This window comes from Rhipicephalus microplus, chromosome 7 (genome assembly GCF_043290135.1).
Source record: "Rhipicephalus microplus isolate Deutch F79 chromosome 7, USDA_Rmic, whole genome shotgun sequence".
Taxonomy (NCBI): domain Eukaryota; kingdom Metazoa; phylum Arthropoda; class Arachnida; order Ixodida; family Ixodidae; genus Rhipicephalus; species Rhipicephalus microplus.
The window spans coordinates 93,701,623-93,722,852 of record NC_134706.1 but is presented as its reverse complement, the minus strand read 5'-3'; positions in this window follow the sequence as shown (position 1 = coordinate 93,722,852).

Here is a 21,230-nt window from a genome sequence, read left to right as displayed (position 1 = left end):
CAGCAATATCTTGAGGTCGTTCACCCCGTTGCGGACACGGCGCGTTCACGTCGAAACCGCTATCTCCATTTGTCGGTACTGGCAGCGACGGTAGCTGTGACCAGCTTTTCCGCAGTGGTAGCATAGTGGGATGAATGGATGTATTCGGCTGTGCCATTTAGATCGGGTGGTGGCTCACGCCACCTAGCCATAAAGTTAAGTACTATCACTGTGTGTTCAAGGATTGAATTTCACTCGTTTCTCGATTGTAGCCACCAATTAGTTAGCCTCTTTCTGGTTATTTTTACCCGTTTAAAGTCTATTTGCCTTCACTGTCCCTCAACCCCATTGCTTTGTAAATCTCGGCGTCATTATCTTCGACTATAGGGTGGAGCCCTTTACAGAACATTATCAAATATTCAGCCGTTTCGTCCTCTTCTCCACACGCACGACGTACTGTGCCTGTGCCATCGCATTTTGCTCGGTACGTCTTGGTCAGCAATACTCCCGTTCTAGCCTCGAAGAGCAGATAATTATTAATAATAATAATGTTTATTTTTCATCAATAGTTTGATAAAGGACAGCTTCAGGAAAAAGCTGCTCTCCAAAAGAGGCAGCTTGACAAAAGCCCACAGCTACCTTTTAGCACGACAGCAGTGGCAAACAATCAGCAATGTGAAGTCAACAACAATAACAAAACACCAAATAGATAAATAAATGAATAATAAGCAAAGATATAAAAAGCAAGTCCAAATTCCAAAAATAAAAATAGCAACCACGAGAATATAGCAACTGCAAAGAAATCTGAAGAACTAAACATGTGTATATCGCGCAACTGAATCTGTGTAAAATGTAAAAAGTCTATGCTAGCTTTTACATAATTATTAAGTAACGTAGGAACTATGTAGGATAACTTACCTGTGGAGTAGTTTGTTCTCGAAGTTTCTCTTTGTCATGTTTCTTTATTTCGTGTTTCAAATCATTTAATATTTGGCTGCAGTTTTGAAAGCTCATAAAAAAATGTCCGCTTTCTTTGAATTCACGCCTGATTGCCAATGCTAACTTAAAATTGTAGAGACGATGTACTGGTAGTATTCCAGCCTGTCGAAACAACTCGTTTGTGTGAGCATCAAATGACAAGTTAAAAATGATTCTAATATACTTCTTTTGCCTCAGGTACAGTTTTTGCAAGTTCGTGTAAGTTGTAGTCCCCCATACCAAGAAACAATAGTTAAGATGTGAATAGAAAAGTGATTTATAAAGCAAGATTTTTACCTTGTAAGGTAGAACAGTTTTGCCACTGTACACAATACCCACTTCGCGGGATAACTGACTCAGCACACTGTCAATGTGTTCAGTCCAAAGCATATTGCTCGAAAATGTAACTCCAAGAATTTTTATATATAGTATTTACAAGCTCAATATAAGTATCGCCCTACTTGAGATGTATGTTTTCATTAACCGGCTTATTTTTAGGTAAGAATAATACCGCTTTTGTTTTACTAGTGCTTATGTTTCATTTATTACAGCATGTCCATAGCTTTAATTTCACAAGAAAATTGTTCCTTTTTTCCTCAAGCGTGATAGTATTTTCAGCTGAAACAAACATGCTGACATCATCGGCATATAGGACGTATTTCACATCTGGATAAATACGAGTTAAATCATTTATATAGGCTATAAAAAGAAGGGGTCCAAGGATGCTTCCCTGAGATACATCCTTAGTAATAGCCTTCAGCTCTGAGAATTTTCCATCTATTTCAACCACCTGTTTGCGCTATTTAGGGTAACTTTTTACTAGGTCTAGTGCATGACCACAAATTCCATAGCACTGCAACTTTTTAAACAACGTGGAATGCTGCATGTTGCCAAAGGCTTTACTAAAATCAACAAACATACTCACAACAGCCCGTTTGTTTTCAAATTCAGAAAATATGTACTCTTTTTGTTCTAATAATGCAATTTCCGTAGATAGATGTTTCCTGAAACCAAACGAAGTTGGGGAAATCACGTTGTGTTTTTCTAAGAATTGGCGCAGTTGACGGTGCATAAGCTTTTCTAAACCTTTCGAAAACACCGGAAACACCGGATATCTGCGATAATTCCCGCGAGTCATCGCAGATCTTTTCCCTTGCAATTCGGAAGTTCGGTAGGTCTCCAGTGGGCGATGGTCGGGAGCGCGCCAAACGCCAGTTTTTCTCGGCGTGTATTGCTGGCTGGCTGGTGGGCGGTATGACGACGCTGGGGCCCTCAATGTTGTTGCGCGGCGAAACTGCGGCAATGCAGTGTCTCGGCGGGGGCGTGGAGGAGGGACCTGACTGCGGGCTGCTGCCGCATAGCTTATGGCTTGCACCTGTGACTGTAGAAGCTGAGGAACGCCCAGTGATTGTTGTATCTCCTGGAGTACGACGTCCGCGATGGAGTTCACTTGAAGCTGCGCTAAAGGTAATAATTTTCGCAGCTCTTCTTGCACGATCACTCGGATCGCCTCACGCAGGTCAGTGGTTCCCAGCGCTTGGATCTTGTTGTAGCTTGCAGCCTAGAAGCTGCAGTTGCATTGCCGTATCCACATTTCGAGCGGGTTCTCAATCGTGGATGCTTTCGAGGTGAATTCAGCGACCGTCTTCGGTGGCTTTCTGATCAGTCCTGCGAAAAGTTCTTGCTTTAGACCCTTTGTAAGGAGCTCTCTTTCTTCTCCGCTGTCATGATAGGGTCATCGTGACGGAACAGCCGGCTCATCTCTTCTACAAACATGTTCACACCTTCGTTGGGAAGTTGAGCCCGTGTCTCCAAGGCAGTGGCGGCACGTTCCTTGTGAACAACACTCGTAAAGGTTTTGAGCAACGTCGTCCGAAAGACATTCAAGGTACGTAGGTGGGTTCCCGGTTCTGAAACCTTGTTTTTGCGGCGTCTTCTAGGTAAAAGTAGACGCGGCACAGTTTTTCGTTGGTGTTCCAGCTGTTCAAGGCAGCGCCTCTGCCGTATGTCTCCAACCAGCTTTCTGGGTCTTCAAACGATGATCCCCGGAAAGTGGGAGGCTTGTTAGGCTGCTGGAGCAGGATGGGTACAGGTGGTGCAGGAGCTGTCGCCGTCGCAGTGGTTGAGCTCAGGTTTTCACTCTTCCGGGTTGGATCAGTGTGGGCAACTGTGGGCGCAGGTTAGCCACATGAGGACAGAGGACGTTCGAGGAAAACGAGAGACTTTTATATACACGAAGAGGGACAAAGGGATACACACAACATAAACTCACACATATATACACGCGTTCACGGTCCTACGCGCAAGGGAGTTAATGTTCTTGTTCGTTCACTCACATTCTACTCTTGGGGCGTGAACGTTGCGCTTGACCTTGAGCTCTCTGGTAGTCGGGAGGTGGTGTGCCTTGTGCTTGCGGAGTTCGTACCGAGGCGGGGCCCGGTCTAGAACATAACTGCCAGGGCCATCCCAGTACGGTGGTCAACGCCTGGGCTTGCCTGTACACCACCGAGAACAGCGTACCGCCCGTCTGCCGCGAACAGACCTGGGACAGCGTCTCGCTCCGAGACCAGAACAGCAGCTGGCCGTGACGAACGCCGCTTCAGACCAACGTGGGAGCGAGGTGGGGCGATGCCCAGTCCAAGACGCACCCGAGGACTTCAACGCCGGGACGAGGCCCGGACACGGAGGGTCAGAACGAGCAGCCGGGGCGTGGCCCGAACTTGTCCTTGCTCTCTGCTCTTTGGGGTTAGGTGGGGCGATGCCCAGTCCAGGAGGCACCCGAGGACTTCAACGCCGGGACGAGGCCCGGACACGGAGGGTCAGAACGAGCAGCCGGGGCGTGGCCCGAACTTGTCCTTGCTCTCTGCTCTCTGGGGCTAGGTGGGGCGATGCCCAGTCCAGGAGGCACCCGAGGACTTCAACGCCGGGACGAGGCCCGGACACGGAGGGTCAGAACGAGCAGCCGGGGCGTGGCCCGAACTTGTCCTTGCTCTCTGCTCTCTGGGGCTAGCCGAGCTGTCCCCGTGGCTCGGGAGCTTTTCACGTGGTGCGCGCACGAGCACGCGCATAGGCGCGCTCATAGTTTTACCACTATCACCATCATAATGATTACCGCGCACCTTGAAATACTAAATCGGCCCCGCACACCGATTTTCTACGTCAAAGCATGACGCACACTCTCCAGGGCAGCGTTTTATACCACATCTTCCCCCCAGTTCAAGAACAGCGAAACGCTGGGTTAAGAAGGGTCGACATGTTCATAGAGTAGACAACTGTCACAATAAGCATAAACTGAACACATTCAACGTTATAATGTTTTGTCTTTGACGATGTACCAAGGGCGTCCACACACGGAATGCACGGCACCGTACGCTCGTGACCCGATGCCTAGGCCAACGACCACTCACTCATGCCGTTGCGGGGAACACATGAACTTTCTGGACACCCCACACGATGGCGAGGCATTCCGCAGCTCGTACTTTTTGAGCATGTTGATGTGGAAGACAGTTGTTCTGTGACCAAGGTCCACAGCATAATCCACTGGGCTTTTCTTGTCTGTCACAGTAAAGGGGCCCTTCCATGTTAGTATCAATTTGTTGTGATCGGCGGGTAGCAGCACGAGAACTTTGTCACCCACGCTTAAGTCCCGCTTCTTCGCCTTGCGATCATAGTAAGTCTTCTGACGAACGTGTGCCTTCGCAAGTTCCTGAGATGCTATTTCACAGGTTCGTTGCAGACGTTCCCGCAGTTCTACGATGTATTCATAGGTTGACTTGGTCGCGTCATCCAACTTTGGGTTAGTCCACAAGTCTCTCAAAATCGTCATTGGGCCGCGAACGTACCGGCCATAAAGCAACTCGAATGGTGAGTATCCCGTACTCTTTTGTGGCATCTCCCGATACGCGAAAAGGAGGGGGCCGAGGTAGCGGTCCAAATTTTTCGGGCTTTCCCGACTCATTCGGCGGAGCATTTGCTTCAACGTGCCGTTGAATCGTTCGACTAACCCGTTTGCCATCGGATGGTAAGGGGTTGTCGGTAATTGCCTGATAGATAGTAGCCGGCTGAACTCCTTCATAACCGACGACATGAAGCTTGTCCCGCGGTCGCTTACAATTTCGCGTGGTAGACCAACTCGCGACAGCATTTCCATTAGTCCTTCTGCCACGACCTTGCTTTCACTCGAAGGAAGTGCGATGGCGTCTGGATATCTCGTTGCAAAATCCACCATGGTTAGAATGTACCTGTTGCCCTTGGAAGATGTCGGTGACAAAGGACCGATGATGTCGATGCCCACACGTGAAAACGGGGTCTCAATGATTGGCATGGTACCTAGCGGAGCCCGGCCAACCAAATGGCGCGGGACAGTCCACTGACAGATATCGCAGGACTTCACAAACCTCTTGGTTTCTGATTGAACACCTGGCCAGAAGAATTCGGCAAGAATACGGTCAGTTGTTCGGGATATCCCTTGGTGTCCGGCGAGGATACCTTCATGGGCTAATTTCAGCACAGTCTCTCGCAGTTGTCTTGGTACGACCAGTTGTTCGAGTTCCTTCTCCGAGAGTAGCTTGTGCTTCCGATACAAGATACCATCTACAAGAAAGAAGCAGGTTTCGCGATTCTTTACTATTAACTTTTTACCAAGACTCTATAACAATGCCGTAACGATGGGTCATTTCTTTGGTATTCCTCAAGCGTCACTTTATCTATGATTGGGGTAGTGGCTTTCAGAACAGGTAGCCTGGCTGTGGCGCGTGTTTCTTTCACTGCTGCAGCACTATCACCTAGCGGTACTCTATCTGCGGGTCTTTGAGGTGTGCAAGTTGTCTCTACTGTCATTGGTAAGTAGCCTGAATCGTTTCCGACATCACTTTGCGTGTCGTCCGCGATGATGGGCACGGGCGAGTTAGCGAGTTTTCTGACTACATTCCCTCCGCTGTAATCACGATGCCTCTCACGATGCTGTTGAGGCTTGTGCGAATATTCTAGCTCTGTAGATCGGGCACCTTCGATGTTGCCTAGCACGACATCGTATAGAGGGTTCTTCATGCATTTAACTCGCACGACACCGGTGAAGAATGGTGTGTCAATAGAAACGATTGCCTCCGGCAAGTGGTGCACTGTTCTGTCGAGCAGAAAAACCGGACTTGTAGTCCCCGTAAACTTCTCTTTCGGGACAAGCCTTTCTCGTACCACTACCGTGTTGCATCCCGTATCTCGAAGTACAGATACAGTTTTGCCCTCAAGCAATCCTCTCACTACAGGCAGAGTTCCGACATCAGCCACAGTTGGGGTATGCGTCGACGTCATATTCACGACCGGGATAGTCTCCCCAGTCTGGAGTACGACGTACCCTACATCCGGTTTCTCTGGTGTCTCAGCGTTGTCTCCTTCTTTGGGTGACAGCGCGCATGACGCCAACTGCTTCTCCTGGGTTCGAGTTGTCTCCACAGACGAACCGTTTCTGCCACTCGACCAGCCTGTTGCTGACTGGTTATTTCTTGTCCGAGACCAACATTCAGATGCACGGTGCCCTGTCTTATTGCACAAGAAACAGAGGCTTTGGCCCTTAAACTGGCGCTTAGCAGTTTCTGCTTTACGAGCATCTGCTGAGCTCTCCTTAGATAGCTTATCCTTGCCCAAATTGAACAAATCTTGGGCTTCCAGAAAGCAGTCTGCGTTCTGCGCTAAAGAGTGCAATTTCTTACAGTTCCTCTCCTTCAGAAATACCCTCATGGTGGGTGAGCATCCCTTCATAAACTGTTCTGAAATCATTACGTCGCGAAGAGCGTCATATGTTTTCTCGACATTTGCCAGCTCCATCCAACGGTCGAAATGACCTGCTATGCGAGAAGCATATTGGAGCCCCGTCTCCTTGTCCTCTGGTCTCGCCTTGCGAAATTTCTCGCGGTATCCTTCAGCCGTATACCGGAATCGTAACAGCAATGTTGCCTTCACCTGATCATAGTCGGTGGCGGAAGCAGAGTCAAGTCGACTAATCACGGATAACGCCTCTCCCGTCAGGCACAAGCTGAGCGAAAAGGCCCATTTGCTCCGAGGCCACTCCTGAGACACCGCGACGCGCTCAAAACGCTGCAGATATGCGTCGAGGTCATCTCGCATCTCGTTGAACGGTGGCAATAGCTTGTGCGGGCCACAGCTATCCATTACAGCTGGGGACGCTGCGTCATCGCTTGCCGGTCTCCCTATCTCTCCCGCGTTTGAACCAGTCTTCTGCTCTTGCAACTTTAGCTTCAACAGCAAAACGCGCTCCTCGGCTTGCAGCCGTCTTTCCTCCAGCGCTATCTTTTCTCGCTGCTCGTCGCGAACTTGTGCACGAAGGTCCCTTTCGATAACGCGCTCCGCGTCAACCCATTCCTGCAGTGCCGATCCTGTTAGACCCATGTCCGTTCCGATCGCGTGCAATTTCTCTAAATCCATCAGTTCGTCCTGCCCGTCTGGCTCTTGGCAAGAAGGTAAGGCCGATCTATCCTGGCAAGGCTCGCCAAAATTTGTGGTGCAACTGTGGGCGCAGGTTAGCCAGATGAGGACAGAGGACGTTCGAGGAAAACGAGAGACTTTTATATACACGAAGAGGGACAAAGGGATACACACAACATGAACTCACACATATATACACGCGTTCACGGTCCTACGCGAAAGGGAGTTAATGTTCTTGTTCGTTCACTCACATTCTACTCTTGGGGCGTGAACGTTGCGCTTGACCTTGAGCTCTCTGGTAGTCGGGAGGCGGTGTGCCTTGTGCTTGCGGAGTTCGTACCGAGGCGGGGCCCGGTCTAGCAGATAACTGCCAGGGCCATCCCAGTACGGTGGTCAACGCCTGGGCTTGCCTGTACACCACCGAGAACAGCGTACCGCCCGTCTGCCGCGAACAGACCTGGGACAGCGTCTCGCTCCGAGACCAGAACAGCAGCTGGCCGTGACGAACGCCGCTTCAGACCAACGTGGGAGCGAGGTGGGGCGATGCCCAGTCCAAGACGCACCCGAGGACTTCAACGCCGGGACGAGGCCCGGACACGGAGGGTCAGAACGAGCAGCCGGGGCGTGGTCCGAACTTGTCCTTGCTCTCTGCTCTCTGGGGTTAGGTGGGGCGATGCCCAGTCCAGGAGGCACCCGAGGACTTCAACGCCGGGACGAGGCCCGGACACGGAGGGTCAGAACGAGCAGCCGGGGCGTGGCCCGAACTTGTCCTTGCTCTCTGCTCTCTGGGGCTAGCCGAGCCTTCCCCGTGGCTCGGGAGCTTTTCACGTGGTCCGCGCACGAGCACGCGCATAGGCGCGCTCATAGTTTTACCACTATCACCATCATAATGATTCCCGCGCACCTTGAAATACTAAATCGGCCCCGCACACCGATTTTCTACGTCAAAGCATGACGCACACTCTCCAGGGCAGCGTTTTATACCACAATCAGGTAGAGGCCCCAACTCTGGCAGGAGCCATTGCTGCCAGCGGCTGGCTCGCTACTCAGCAGTGGCGTCGATGTCCTCTTAACGGTGTGGGCTCGGCTCTTGGCTGGAGGGAGGCACTCGATACATAAGCCGGGGAGCACTTCCACCAGAGGTCATAGGGTCGTGAAGCGGGCGAAGGAAGCAGGCTGCAGGCCGAATAATAAACTGTTTATTCGGGTAGAACTTGTGGCCGTGGGAAAAGAATGTCAGATTACAGCAAGACGCTGGCACCGATAGCAGCGAGTAGGGAGTCGGCCTTCAATCAACTGACAAGTGGCGAAGCGTGTCAGCGTTTATACAGCGTTATCGCTATCGGCGACGTAGGTTCCCGAACAATCAGTAATGTTCACTAAGTGCGCGTAATCTTAACAAAACAATCAAATACAGCCTCGCAGTTTCTCCAATATCGTAGGCGCGGTTTGCGCTGAACGTAGTGTTACTATAATGGCATGACAGTTTTTTTTAGTTTAGTGAAAAAATCCTATGAAATAAACTTTAGGTAACCGTCATCAGGTGGTGTCTGCCCGTTTCGCTGTTTACAGAAAGAGTTGTTTGAGCTAAATGTTTAACGAATTAGAGTACTTGGTACTCTACTATGGGAAAACACAAATCCGTCCCCAAGGTAATGGGTCAGCTCAATGAGGCCCGGTTGCTGGACAGTTTCCAGATTTGTGCACCAGCGTAGCCTTGTAGCATCGGTGGGAACAATTGCTTTAGCGAGTAGCCCACTCATTTTTAACACTGCGCACGCCTTTGTTGGCAAATAATTCAAATGAATTTTCTTCTAAGCTACACATAACAATAAATGAGTTGGTCTTATATTTTTTTACCAGAAATCGGAAAAACGTTTTTCCTTACTGGGGCACACCTAAAAAAATTAGTCTTTTTGCTTTAGCGTTATAGATTGATAATTGAAGTATCCTGAAATTTTTGAGAAGCAACACGTGCTTCTGCCATTGCTATGTTGACAAGAACCAAAGAGTTTACTTCTGAACTCTCGTGTTCTCTTCGTCTCTCCTAAATGGGAAAAATACAGAAGATTAGTCAAAACATCTTGAAGTACTTAAAAGATAGGTTGGAAAAGACAATCCTAAAAATGGCCAAATCAAGTCGCAGCAACATATTTTTTTCTCTACTCTGGGGTAATATGAAGGAGAGGCTGGTGATAGCACTCAAACGTCACTCAAAAACTGTGATAGTGGGTGAAGAATAAGTTATATTTGTAAAAGAGGGCACGCAGAACACACAGCACACAAGAAAATAGATGACATTGGACGACGAGCTACTAGCAGCAGAAGTATTTATTCCGAAAAAAAATATTTCGTAGTTACGTCATAGAATACAAAAGAGTGGACAAAGAAATTCCTCGCGTCTCCACGAACTGAATGGTAACAAGTGGACGAAGCTAAGTCCTGAGGTCCATATACCTTGAAAGTCACCGACTAGTATAAAGGACACAGAGGTGTATGCATGCACGAACGGAGACAAACGGACGGATGGACAGAAGGATGCACGACCGAATGAATGGATGGCACTAATTTTGCTTTTCACAGCTGTATAAAAGGTGTTGTGATACGATTGCGAACGCCAGTAAATTGATGTACGCCACAGCTGTGTAGCAGGTGTTGTGGTACGAGTGTGAACGCCAATAAATTGATGGACAACAGACAGGACTAGCCTCCATAAATCTTCCCCCCTGAAAAAACAAATATACAAGCGCTGAGAACGATGAGCACACGTGTCCCTCTTTTTTGTCGTGTGCTGCGTACTGCGAGCCCCCTCTGTTATCACGAACCAACACCAACGCCCCCAATTTTTGATTTACTTAAGTTCTACATAGCGTCTTTGGCTTGCATGTTTCACAGGCGTGTTTCTCACTCCATCTTCAACTCCTATTTCTTCATGCCACACCTGACATATGCGTTTTCGCGATGTCCTTACATGTTTTCTTTGAACTGACGCTAGCTCGTACCTTTATATCGCGCTGGCCAATATTTGTATTGATTACAGGTATCGAAATTTGTCCAAAAGAAGACAAAGCATCTCTGATATAGAAAAACAAAGAACAGGAAACTTTTTTTCCATTCGCACAGCACTTTCATGCTTATGCGACTGCTCGGTGAAAGCGTCTTCTTTTTGTTTGTTTAGAGGTCTGCTCTAGTCAAAATCTCAAAGGACCCATAGAAAACACGGCGAAGTTAAATTAGATGTTCTTGGATTTCCTACCGTGCCAGACAAACGACGCCGGCTTGCGTCGGCAAACATAAGACTTGCCGCTATTTCTTAGTAATAGAGTATTCCCTACCTTCTTAAATCATGCGATGCGTTACACCTGTGCAGACATCAAGCAAGAATGTTGCAAAACGTTGGCTTCCTCTCGTACGCGTCTTCTCGCGCATTTCAAGCCCGAATGCATCAGTTCTTATTAGTGGAATCTCTCTGTTCCTAAGTTTACCTGAAAAATACCAGATGTATAGCTGTGAATTCTGCGTCACTTTTTGCCGGATAGCGCCATACTTCACGCAATAAAATATGGCTTCGTCGTTTATCGCTTCCGATTAGCTAGATTTGTTTAGTTAAGGGAAGTTATGTTTAAAGACGCACACTTTTTGGTCAGTTAGTTTATTCTACAAGGAAAGATTTTCTGAACTGTGTTGTGATATTTCACAAATCGAATGCCCATTTTTTCTAGTTTGGAAATAAAAATATTACAAGGCGCAACCTTGTAATAGTCATACCAGCATTACCCGTGGATAATACAGGTATGAGTATTATATTAAACTACTGTTTTTTTCGCAACTGGGAAGACGTTTTTTGTGTTTCCAGTAAGCATAATTTACAGAATACGTGGGTACTGTAAAATTATTGGGCTGTGCATGTCATAGCTTGTAGAAACAATTTTTTGCATATCATTTAGAACAACATGATAAATCTCCTAATATGGAATATTGTACCCTTCTACAGGTGCCATCCATTTGGTCATTGGTATTATCTTTGTTATTGGTTCTATTTGAAGAACAGAAGTCGAATCAATACGTGCTACAGTGGTCGGGAATCAGAATATAGGAACCATCCGCTGTGACTCCGTGAAAGAGTTTCAGATTTAATGAGGCCCTATCGAAGAATTTTCGCAAATTCTACGTAATTGAAAATGCTCTTTTTTTTCTCTTAGTGTTTGGAGCAGCAGTCCACTTTATGTGGTCTCGAGCCAAACCGAGCTTATTTTATTGTTAAGTTTATGAAAAACACTTTTTTCACTTAGATGTTGCGGCGCTTTTGCAGGATCAATCATGAGCCTACAAAAAGCGTAAAGAAGATTTTGGGTAACAGGATGTCAGAGTTGATGAAGGCATGATGGAAAATCATTCCAAATAATATTCACTTGTTTTAACTATAGAACCCTAGGATACTGCATGTGACATCTGCGGGAGGTGGTTAGCATAATTTTCTTGAAGTTCAGCCGCGTGCTTTCAATTCTCAGTAGGTTATCCTTAATAGGATCGACAGATACAATTGATGACCATCTAGCTTAACATTGGTATAGAAGTAAAGGTGGCAAGCTTAAGTATTTCAGACAGGCAGTGCTGCCCCTTAATAACGAAGTGGAGCTTCAGACACTCCCAACGAATCGTCTGACGTCTGTGTACAAGCCACCGTTACCTAATAGAAGATATTTGATTAAATCACCTGACCCCAAAAATAGTCGACTTTCAGCATAGTGGTGTTTGGCACGGAACTGTTTATCTGCTGTTAAAAATTTTTGTGTTCAAAATATAGCAGTGAATTAGGCCTTCTATCAAAGTTTATGGGCATGTTGCTTTCAAGTTGAATTTGCTGTTTTCACACAATAGATGATGGTGAACAAGCTTGATTTAATTATCAGAATGATCCTCCTCTCCTTTCAGGTGCGAGGGCGGGAGGACCAAACCTAGGTGACGGCCATGATCCCATGGGCCTTGGCGGCGTGTTCGGCCTGCCGTATGAGGCGGGCTTGTAATTGAGAGTAAGAGCTGAAGAGCGCGATATTCAATCCTTTCCCGTCTGGGAATTCACCTCTCATGGGGGCCTGCGGGCATGCCCGTAAAATGTGGCTCAAGTCCACTCTGTTGTTGCGAAATTTGCACTTGTTCTAATGAAGTCCTGCCCCATAGCGGTTCATTGTTCCTGGACTAGGGAACGTATGGATCTTTAGTAGACACCACGCTACCGCCTGTCCTTTGTTCAATGACGTGTGTGTGGGAGGATAAATTGCCTGGCCTCTAATACTCTGTAATATCTCTGTAAGTGGTCATCCGCTCAAATCTCTCGTCGTCCTCCCAGCTCGACCAGGGCAATCCAGAGGCTTGGTCTGTGAGCCCTTGAGATGTCTAGTGTGCAACCTCATTGCCGGGCAAGGAGGAGTGAACCGGTTCTCAGACTATATCTACTGTTCGTTTGGCTTTGTGTGCAGCTATTATTCTTCAAGCGATTTGGAATATTTGCCCTCGTGCAAAGTTTCTCACAGCCATCTGCGAGTAGCTAACGATTACTGAAGTCGAGGTGGATGCTATGGCCAGTGTTACTGCGCTTACAAAACCACATGAAGTGTCGCATAGCACGAACCCTGTGCAGTCATCGCACTACGTGAACCTGTAGAGTTGTCTGACCATCCTGCCGCACTTCTGGCCAATCTTGCTTCTGCAATGCACTGCTTACCAGCATAATTTCTGGGTTTTTCAGCAATTTTGCAGCATAGGCTTTATAATGCAGCTTTCAGGGTGAAAGAAAGGGGAAACGAATCTTTTATGCAAGCATTATTATGTTCAACACACAACAAATCGTCTCTCAAATACGCTAAACGGTTATCTGAAGTACCGCACTGCAATCTATAAATTTACTGAGCCCAGTCCGGATTGAATGTGGTGGACGCAGCTTCCTCATTTGAAGACACTGGGTAGATTAGCCACTCAGTTACGGAATATTTATTAGATATCATATTGATACGTGTATGAAACTGTCACCCCGACACAGCTGAATTGGCACACAAATGATGAAGACGACAACGTGGTTGTAGTGGGTTGGACTCTCGAGCTTCTCCCGTTGGCCTGCATGACTGTGCGCTCTTTAAGCCGTTAGCAAGACCAGCTCTCGGTGAATAAATCTTCCCCGTAACATCTTTTGGTGGAAGGTGCGGGTTCTTCACACAACCCGGCTCTGGAACTCCGCAGTGGACGCCAGCTTTCTCCAGCCACGATGCCTCAAACTGGCACTCACGCCTCGCCATCCGCGCCGGCTCCATCACCTGTGATTCCCCCCCATCTTCTCGACCCTGGCACGTTTTCCGGGACGGACAGCACGGACGTCGAAAAATGGCTCGCATTATTCGAGCGCGTCAGCAAGCACTACAGGTGGGACGAAACCCTTATGCTGGCAAATATTCTGTTCTACCTAAGGGGTACGGCACGCGCCTGGTATGAGACGCATGAAGAAGAATTAACCAGCTGGGACACATGCAAGCAAAAGCTTCGCGATTTGTTCGGTCGGTCAGTTGCTCGTCAGATGGCAGCCAGGCAGGACCTAGCGTCGCGTGTTCAATCATCGACGGAGTCGTACGTCACGTACATCCAAGACACTGGCACTGTGCCGGAAGACGGACAAAAACATGTCCGAGGCGCACAAGATCAGCAACGTGTTGAAAGGCATTGCTGATGATGCTTTCAACATACTAATGTGCAAGAACTGCACCACTGTCGAATCCATTATATCCGAATGCCGACGATTTGAACAAGCAAAAAGCAGGCGAATCACCCACCACATCGCGAGACTACCAAACACTGCTGCGACTTCGTCTTGCGAGGATTCTGCAGCGCCCCGTTCACTTGCGCCTCCTGCCAATATCGCAAGGATTGTTTGCCAGGAGCTGGAAGCCATGGCACCCGCTTCCTATCAGCCCCCTGCGCAAGACCACTGGGCAACAGTCTCACTCATTCAAGCCGTCGTACGCCAGGAGTTTGCTAACCTGGGCGTCCAGGTTGCCCAGCCGCAGCCCATGAGCACTCCTGTCCACAACGCTGACCACCACTCTGCCCCACTTGTCGCTGCGGCAGCTTCGACTCCTCGGTTTCCACCACGCTACCGAAATCCATCTGAGTGGCGTACGCACGATGATCGACCCATCTGTTTTTCTTGCTCTCGAGTTGGGCACATCTCCCGCCATTGTCGCAACAGGGGGTATTTCCGGCCAAGCTTTCGTAATGTCGACCGCCATCAGGACCGTGGACACTATTCGCAACCCGGTTTTTCGGATGACCATATTCAGGACTCTTCAGCTCGCCGTTCATCTCCACGCTCCGAACCGTCCTACGCTGACGTCGTCGCCCAAAGAAACTGGTCAAGCCGCTCGCCGTCACCTCAGGGTTGGCCGTCACGCTCCCCTCAACGCCGCCGCTCTCCGTCACCGGCTTATTCTGGCCATTCCCAGGGAAACTGACGAGTGCAGCTCCTGGAGGTGGCGCTGCGTTGACGACTCGGAACGAAAACCCTCAACCGGCTACAATTTCAAGACGCAATTTACTTCGGGTGTTCGTTGATGGCCACGCCGTTACTTCTCTAATTGACACTGGTGTCCAAGTATCTGTTATGAGTTCTACCCTTCGATCTCGCCTGAAAAACGTTCTCACACCAGCTATGTTCTCTACTGTTCGAGTTGCTAACGGAAGTCGAACATCGGTACTTGGTATGTGCACTGCCCGCGTTACTGTTGCTGGCCACCACACTTCCGTTATCTTCGCAGTCCTCGATGCTTGCCCACACGACGTCATCCTTGGAATTGACTTCTTAACCACCCACTCTTCCCTCATCGATTGTTCTACCGGTATCTTACGGCTCGAATTGCCTTTGCGCTCCGATTTCACTCCTTCAAGTCACACTCGGCTACGATCCCTGGAGTCTCTACGGCTACCGCCCTAGGCTGCTATGTACGTTCCTCTGTCGCCCTTCCCATACGTTCCTGATGGAGACTATCTGGTAGCTCCCCTCACTGATTTGACCTTTACGCATCACATCGCACTACCACATACTATAGTGATTGTTGCTAACAACACGGTGCTACTTCCAGTTCTGAACTTCTCTACGTCGACCCAAGTTCTTCCCCAAGGCATCACTTTAGCCGATATTTCCACCCTTGATGAATGTTCGATTTGTTCTTTTACACCTGACACTAAGACCATGGCGAAACCTGTCATCACGTCGCAAAATAAGGCGTTCCTCGACAAAATGATATCCAGCGACCTCTTACCTTCCCAAATTGCGGCGCTCCGGGGTGTTCTGTTTTCTTACCTCGATATCTTTGACGTCGACGACCGTCCCCTGGGCCGCACAAGTGCCGTAACCCACCGCATCGACACCGGCGACGCCAGTCCACTCCACAAACGCTCTTATCGCGTGTCACATGCTGAGCGCCAAGTTATACAGACGGAGGTCGAGAAAATGTTGAGTAAAGACGTCATTGAGCCTTCATCGAGTCCTTGGGCCTCCCCTGTGGTCTTAGTGAAAGAGAAGGACAACACCTGGCGCTTTTGCGTCGACTATCGCCACCTGAATCGGATCACCAAGAAGGACGTTTATCTTTTACCCCGAATCGATGATGCGCTCGACTGCCTCCACGGCGCCAACTATTTCTCGACCCTTGACCTTCGATCCGGATGCTGGCAAATTTCGGTCGACGACCACGACCGCGAGAAGACAGCATTCATCACACCCGACGGCCTTTACCAATTCAAGGTCATGACTTTTGGGTTGTGCAATGCCCCGGCTACGTTTGAACGTATGATGGACTCTCTTCTTCGCGGTTTCAAATGGTCGACCTGCCTCTGCTATCTGGATGATGTAATAGTTTTCTCGCCCTCCTTCGAAAGCCACCTGTTTCGTCTCTCGGCAATTCTTGACGTTTTTCGTTGCGCTGGTCTCCAACTGAATTCGTCGAAATGCTCATTTGGACGTCGGCAGATTAAACTACTCGGCCACCTTGTTGACGCCACTGGTGTTCAACCCGACCCTGGCAAAGTCCGTGCAGTCCGAGAATTCCCGGTTCCGTGTTCCACACAAGAAGTTCGCAGTTTTATTGGGCTCTGCTCATACTTCCGCCGCTTTGTCTTCAACTTCGCGGATATTGCTAGGCCCCTCACGGATATCCTCAAAAAGAATGTGGCCTTCTCTTGGGGAAGGGACCAAGAACATTCCTTCGCGTCGCTAATTACCGCCCTCACCTCACCACCTGTGTTGGCTCATTTTGATCCAACGGCTCGAACAGAGCTTCGCACCGATGCAAGCGGCCATGGCATTGGTGCTATTCTCGCTCAGATACAGAATGGCACCAACCGTGTGATAGCCTACGCTAGCCGCCTTTTGTCGCAAGCGGAACAAAATTATTCTATAACTGAGCGGGAATGCTTAGCTCTCGTTTGGGCTATCGCGAAATTCCGTCCGTACTTATACGGACGTCCGTTCGCAGTCATCACGGACCATCATGCGCTTTGCTGACTGTCGACGCTTAAGGACCCTACAGGAAGACTCGGCCGATGGGCTCTTCGATTACAGGAGTACACGTTCTCGGTTGTTTACAAATCTGGAAAGCTGCACAGCGATGCTGACTGCTTATCCCGGCACCCCGTTGATCCACCTAGCTCCACTGATTTGGAATCCGATGCCTGCATTTTAGCCATCACTGACTTTTTGAACGTGGCTGACGAACAGCGCCGAGATTCATCGTTGCTCACCATCATTGACCGCCTTCAATCGCGTTATGCTGACCCTTCTCTTAGCAGATACCTGCTTCAAGACAACATTTTGTACCGCCGCAACTTACACCCCGACGGCGCGGAACTTTTACTCGTCGTACCGCATCACCTGCGAAAGGATGTTCTGCGACAATTCCACGACGCTCCAACTTCTGGACATCTAGGAGTCTCCAGAACTTACGACCGCATTCGACGACGAGTATTCTGGAAGGGTCTGTACCGTTCTGTTCGCCGTTACGTCACATCTTGTGACCTCTGCCAGCGCCGAAAGAAGCCTACGACTCCCCCTGCCGCTCTTCTTCAACCTATTGAAGTTCCAGCCGAACCATTTTATCGAGTGGGGTTGGACTTGCTAGGTCCCTTTCCTACTTCTACAACTGGAAATAAATGGATTGCAGTGGCCACAGACTATGCCACTCGGTATGCAATCACTCGAGCGCTACCAACCAGCTGCGCAACCGACGTTGCCGACTTCCTGCTGTACGACATTATTCTCCAGCATGGCGCTCCGACTCACCTGCTCACAGACCGTGGTCGCTACTTTCTATCTCGTGTGGTTGATGACCTACTCCGATCTTGTGCTACCCGTCACAACTTCACCACATCTTACCACCCTCAGACTAAAGGCCTTACGGAGCGCCTAAACCGCACATTGACGGACATGCTTTCTATGTACGTATCTACCGACCACGCTGATTGGGACATAACTCTTCCGTTCGTAACCTTCGCCTATAACTCGTCGCGTCATGAAACAGCGGGCTACTCCCCTTTTTATCTACTCTTCGGGCGTCATCCCTTACTGCTCTTCGACACACTGCTTTCATCAGACCACCCATACTCCACTTCGTACGCTCAGGATGCGATCACCCGGGCCCTCACGGCACGCGTGGTAGCGCGCGCTCGGTTATCGTCGTCGCAGACAGCGCAGAAGTCCATTTACGACCGTCGACATAGAGATGCCGTTTTTTCTGCGGGATCTCTTGTTCTCCTGTGGCGCCCATCTCGACGAGTTGGCCTCTGCGAGAAACTACTATCGCGATACGCCGGGCCCTACCGAATCATTCGTCAGGTCACACCTGTGACCTACGAGATTTCCGCTACCACAAACTCATCAGCTGCTGCACCCAGAACGGAAGTAGTCCACGTTTCTCGTCTCAAGCCCTACAACGCCGACTCGCTCATTTAACAGGCACCGAGACGGTGCCTTACGGGCCGGGGTGATGATGCGTGTATGAAACTGTCACCCCGACACAGCTGAATTGGCACCCAAATGAAGAAGACGACAACGTGGTTGTAGTGGGTTAGACTCTCGAGCTTCTCCCGTTGGCCTGCATGACTGTGCGCTCTTTAAGCCGTTAGCAAGACCAGCTCTCGGTGAATAAATCTTCCCTGTAACAATATCATCGCAATCAGAACTCACTGCACGTCAGTTTTTACTACAAATAAAGCAGAAAACTTTTATGAGCACACTCATTGTTATACACCTGTGCAAGTCTGCAATATACTACACAAGAGCGTTGAAGATGAATATACTAAAGAAATCAAGTTGAAGACACTAGACCCACGGGAATTTTTTTGTCCGTGATAATGTATATAACGTGCCACATATGTAACCACCACTTTGCGCACGCCACACCACAGGGCCTAGGAACATGCTTGATTAGTGTAGATTGTTTTTCTAAGCTTCAGCGCACGGTAGAAAGAATACACCTTATGCTGAAACTATGGCCACCACAATCAATAAGAGTGCACCTTCGATGTCTAATGTATAAATACCGACATGCCATAGCACTCACCAAGTAACCACTAGCCGACGCTGTGACCGATGCTATCAGTGTATAACATGCTTAGCTCAGCGTGGATGTTTAGTTTTGTGGGCACAAGGTCTCCCTACGAAAATTTTGTCTCTAATAGCCCAGGCACCAGCTCCTTCCCTCTCACTGACACGTTGCAGTAGGATCCTATATCCAACAGATTTTTGTCTACAACAGAGTCAACAGAGTCATGTCTACTTAGGATCAGTTTGCAATTAGTGAAGGCTTAGCTTGCTGTCCTGAGTGAGATCTTCTGGGATACTAGTTGTTACGATTTTTTATTGAATAAGTCAGACCTTAGATTAGATTACGTGGAACTGGTATACACAGACAAGTGTGTGCTGATTTGTGATCCACTTACTGACTTCGCGATGCTACCAAATATTCATATTCAAGATATCTGCTTACTACCTACAGACTAAATAGCTGCGTGTCCCGATAGAACCAAGTCTATTTTAATAGCAGCTGCACAGTGCCATAACCACTAAGTGGTGGAAAAAAATATATTGCGCTTAAGTTTTCAAGCTTGTGTTTCAGCACTCTTTTTTCTGCCTATTTTATTGTATAGGTTGGCAATTCATGTTTTTTGTTCCAGTGCAATACCTAGCTTTGATCAGCGCATGTATATTGCATATATTTACTCGTAAGAAACAAAAATTCAGGTGTGGTTTTACTTACCACTAAGCACACAACATTCCGCTCCAGTCTTTAAAACGCATTATACAAATTCTTGCATAATATCATGTGCATAACTACTACCTCCTAATATAATCGTCATGATTCGTCAGCCGAGTTTGTTATGATCGTCATCATTACCTGCCTGTGTCCACTGCAGGGCAAAGATCTCTCCCAAGCTCCACCCATCAACCAGGGCCTGTGCTTTAATATGCCTCATTACACCTACAAACTTTGCGGTGGCTGCATTTCCGATGGAGGCGGAAATGTTGTAGGCCTGTGTGCTCAGATTAGGGTGCACGTTAAAGAACCCCGGTAGTCAAAATTTCCGGAGCCCTCCACTACGGCGTCTCTGATAATCAAATGGTAGTTTGAGACGTTAAACCCCACATATCAATCAATCATCAACACCTACAAGCTTTTCAATCTCCTCTCCCAACTTAATTTGCTGTCTCCCCTCGCACGTTTGCCTTTCTCTTGGAAAATGGTCAGATACCCCTAATTACCAACGATTATCCTCCCTACGGACTACTTGCTTAGCCCATGTCCACTTCTTTTTGATTAAAACTATGATGTCTTTAGCCCGCGTTTGTTCCCTGACGCACTTTGCTCTCTTCCTATCTCTTAAAATTACAAGTCATTTTTCATTACATCACTTGCTGCGTGGTTCTTAATTTGAAGTAAACCCTCTTTGTAAACTCAGAAGTTTCTGCTCTGCAGGTGAGCACCAGTAAGATTAAGATGCAGTTGTTATACACCTTTTATTTCTGAGGAATATTGGAAGACTACTATTCATGCTTTGGGAGTGCTTGCCAATTGAGTTTCAACCCAGCCTTATTCTTCGAGTTATTTCACTCACAAGATTCGGCTCCATGGTTACTACCTGTCCTGAGCAGACTCGCTATTATTAAGTTCATGTTTCAAAAGAATGCCTTTTTGAGATCATCCGAGAAAACAATAGTGATAACAGATTCTGTTGGAGTCAGACAACGTTGAATTGTTTTAGGATTCACAAACAAAGAGTTCAAGGCTTAGAAGCGCAGGCACGACAGATGGCCTTGTTCTGTTCAATTGTGAGTGTGTTTGATATGCGCTCAAAGCATTACAACAGCCATAGCATATGCGTCACAATAGGAACATTTTCTTTGATTTTCAAACTTTCGTGCTTGATGTTTGTTTCAAATTCAACACAAACTGTGGTTTGACTGTTTCAAGCCCACTGCTAGGCTTTTCGCGCAAGCCCCGGCCGAGGTTGTGGTGCTCAACTTCCTAACCAAAGGATACGATATTTATTCGGAATCGCAGCCGCCTCATTTTCGATGGAGAGTGAATGCTTCACACCTGTGTACTTAAATGTAGGATAGATGGATGGATGTATCCGGCTGTGTCCTTTAGATCAGGTGGTGGCTCACGCCACCTAGCCATAAAGGTAAGTACTATCCCTCTGTGTTGATTGATTGATTGATTGATTGATTGATTGATTTGTGGGGTTTAACGTCCCAAAACCACCATTTGATTATCCCTCTGTGTTAAAAG